Below are 3,840 nucleotides of genomic sequence, written 5' to 3' on the forward strand. Positions count from 1 at the left end.
TCAAATAAAAAAAAATAATAAATCAATTAAATCAAAAAATGTAAATACCAGAAATATCCTTTTAAAATTAGGGGTATTACAGGACCGGTTCCGTGTCAATGACAACGAAATCAACGGGGAAGAAAAATTTGTCAATCTTTATCAAAACATCCTCAATTATACCCCTAGGCTTCTTAATGGATCGGTCGGTAAGTTGTAAAAGTACCGACGTCGGTTTCAATTCACCGAGGCCCAATTTGACATAAACCGAGTATGGAAGAAGAATAACACTTGCTCCTAAGTCAAGAAATGCCCGATTAATAATATGATCACCAATGATGCATGAAGTAGTAGGTGAACCGAGGTCCTTAAACTTTGGTAAAGTGTTATGTTGTAAAATTGAGCTCACTTACTCAGTTAAAACCACTTTTCTTGGTGTTTGGCTCTTGTTCTTCCGCTTTTGGGTGCATAAGTTTTTTAAAAACTTGGCATAAGCCGAAATTTGCTTGATTGCATCCAAAAGTGGAAGATTGACTTTCACTTGCCTAAACATTTCCATGATTTCATTGGTTTTTGCCTTTTGCTTGTCTTTTGAAATGGATCCTTTTAAGGCATCCGGAAATGGAACTTTTGGCTCAAACACTTTTTCAGCATTTTCTTTTGAAAACTTTTTAACACAAAAATTTTTCAAATCACTTTGTTTCAAATCATTTTTCAACAAAATCTGTTTAAACTCATTTTTCGGTAAATCTTTCTTCAAATCATTTTCAAAATCATTCTTCAAATCACATTTTAAAGCTTTCTCATTCACAAGATCATGTATATGCAATGAAGGAGGAATGGGATGTGAAACGGGATGGGTGACAACTTGAGGTTGCACCGGTTCACTATCTTCATTGGATATTTCAACTTGATTGTCCACAATCCTACCACTCCACAAGGTAGTCACCGCATTGACATGCTCAATGGTGTGGCTTCTGATGAGGAATAGGTTTCCACAACACATTGTTGCTTAGGTAGGGCATTCATAGGCATCTTTCCCTTCTCTCTTGCATTAAGAGTGCTTGCTATTTGCCTTACTTGGGTTTCTAGCTTTGCAATAGATTGAGAGTGGGAATGAAACAATCGTGTGTTTGCCTCAAGAATGCCCAAAGCATTCAAAACTTTTTCTTCAAAGGTGGGACTTCTAGCATTTCCTTGGGAATAAAATTGGTTGGGAAAATGAGAGTTAGCAAATTGATTCCCTTGTGATTGATAAGGTCTATAACATTGGGATCCTTGGTTTTGAAGTGGAGGTGGAATGTACTTCCCTTGAAAACTGTCTTGGGAAGGGTTTGAGCCCTCTCTTTGGTTTTTCCAAGATAAATTCAGATGATTTCTCCAACTTGGATTATAATGAGTACCGTAAGGATTGTTCCCTTGGTTCACAAAAGCTGCATTGACTTGTTCATTAGGTTCATTTTGCACTTGTCCGTGAGGACAATGAGAAGTAGAATGAAGAACACAAGAATAAGTCATATATGTTTCATTTGATACACGATGAGAATGGTTAGGGAAGGAAGATACTTGGTTCGCCGAGTTTTGGTTAATCAAAAATTGATCAAACCTTTGAGATAAAGACTTCATTTCGGCGGCTATTTCATTTGAATGGCCGACTTGATGTAAACCAACACTCTTCCTACCTTGTGAATTTCTACCATTCTTGGATGATAATGTTCTATGCAAAGAATTTTCACTCATGCTCTCATAAAGATGCCACACGTCATCCTCGTGCCTATTAATGTATGAGCCACCCATGGAAGCATCAACCATGCCTTTGTAATTGTCCGATAAGCTCTCAAAGAAATATTGAACTAATTGTCATTTGGGTATGTCATGATGTGGACACTTCTTAAGCAATTCATTAAAGCGTTCCCATGCCTCATGAAATGTTTCTCCATCCCTATGTGTGAATTCTTTAATGGAAGTTCTCATAGCATTGGTCTTAGAAACCGGATAATACTTCTTCAAGAATTCTTGTTGCATTTTTGCCCAAGAAGTGATTGAAAAAGGCCTAAGATTGTTAAACCAATACTTTGCCTTGTCTTTTAAGGTGAATGGAAGAAGTTTGAGTCTTAAGACCTCTTCCGGCATATCCGTATATTTTACGGTGGAACATACTTCTAGAAACTCATCCAAATGCTTGTAAGGTTCTTCACTTGGAAGTCCAGATAGTTAGGAAGCATTTGAATGGTTTGTGGCTTAATTTCATAGTGATGTGCTCTAAATGGTGGCAATTGAATGCATGTGGGTGCATTGTATTCATTAGGCACATAGTGATCTCTTAAAGCAAGTGGAGAATTAGCAATTTGAGGTGCAACATGGGCACCTTGATTTTGATTTCCTTGAATAATGGGAGGTTGTGGAGCATCCATTAGCCTTGGCATTCCAAATGGAACTTAGCCTTGTTGTTGTGGTGGTTGGTGAATGAATGGCCTAGGCATGTCTAATGGTGCTTGCTGTTCTCATGATGCATATTTGGATGAAGGATACCTTGTTAGTCTATGTGACCAAGGTCCTCCACATGGTCTTCATTGTGTTCTTCCATTGATGAAATGGATTGACTACAACTACCTCTTCCTCTAGGATTTCTAACTACGGATTCAAGATGCAAATCAAGAGGGACAAGAGTTGGTCTTAGTGATCTACGACCATACATGCACAATGTAAAAACACATAAACATAATGAATGAACAAACACTTCGACTTCACAACAATTCAATGAATCTTCCTCCACAAACATTTAACCCATACTCCTATGCTTTAACAACAATGATGCAAAGAACAATTAAGAATGCCTCCACACAGGCTAACGATTTATCTAAGAAATTAAAAACAAGCCTCCACGCGAGTCGACGATTTAACTAAGGGATTGAGTAAAGAAAGTCTCACAAACGTCCTTTAGCACTTCAACTCCAAATTTATAGCTTAGCTTAGCAAATTTTTTTTAAAATTTTTTTAGCATTTTTCCTTTCTTGTTTAGCTCCTCTACTTGAATGCTCATTTGTTTGCTTCCTAGCTCAATGTTCCTTGTCAAAGATGAACAAACACAATAAGTAATCAAAAGAGTACTTATTCCTAATTGATTCCACAAATATGACATTGCCGAATCCCCGGCAACGGCGCCAAAAACTTGGTGGTGTTTTACGCCGTCTCTACACCACAAGCTTAGAAAGTGTGTATTAAGGCGAGGGCCAAGTTTTACATTTATAAAAGCCACTACTACCTTTACTAAAAATATAGTTAGGGTGAGTAGGGATCGTCCCAAGGGATTGGAGTCGAATTTAGTTGTGGAATCACAATTAGGGTTAATAGGTCGAGTGATCAAACAAATAGTTGGTTGGTTGATTAAACTAGAGAGTAAATTAAACTAAATAATTAAACGCAATAAATAGTAAGTAAGAGAGAAAGATCTTGGGGTTTAAAGGTCACCACCAAACAATACTTTTCTACACCCTTGACAAGTGACTAATGAGGGAAATGTGTGTTGCAATATTGATGTGTGTGTGTGTTTGGTTGATTCAATTAGTAAGGGTGACCAATTAAGTATATATTGTCTAAGCAACATATGAAAAACACAATATATCTAACAATTAAGTATATATTGTTTAACTAACATGTGAAAAGCACAATATATCTAGCAAGTTATTAATCCTTTCATTAAGCTCACAAGCTAAATATACCACAAGGTTAGAGACATATGTTACTTGCATGCAAAAGTATGGAATATCAAACAACAAACATGAATTGTCCTCCCATCTAACAACTATGCTACCACTACACTATAATTAAGCTAATGACATAAAATTAAACTAATTAAGC

At 36.7% G+C, this 3,840-nt stretch overlaps 1 pseudogene; it reads left to right on the forward strand.

The window, feature by feature from the left end:
• The first annotated feature begins 1,849 nt into the window (after positions 1 to 1,849).
• Positions 1,850 to 1,947, forward strand: LOC132280305 (small nucleolar RNA R71; annotated as a pseudogene).
• Positions 1,948 to 3,840: the final 1,893 nt, after the last annotated feature.

Source organism: Cornus florida, unplaced genomic scaffold (genome assembly GCF_030987335.1).
Source record: "Cornus florida cultivar Cherokee Brave unplaced genomic scaffold, ASM3098733v1 CherokeeBrave_3.0.0_Hap2_Chr10, whole genome shotgun sequence".
Classification (NCBI taxonomy): Eukaryota; Viridiplantae; Streptophyta; class Magnoliopsida; order Cornales; family Cornaceae; genus Cornus; species Cornus florida.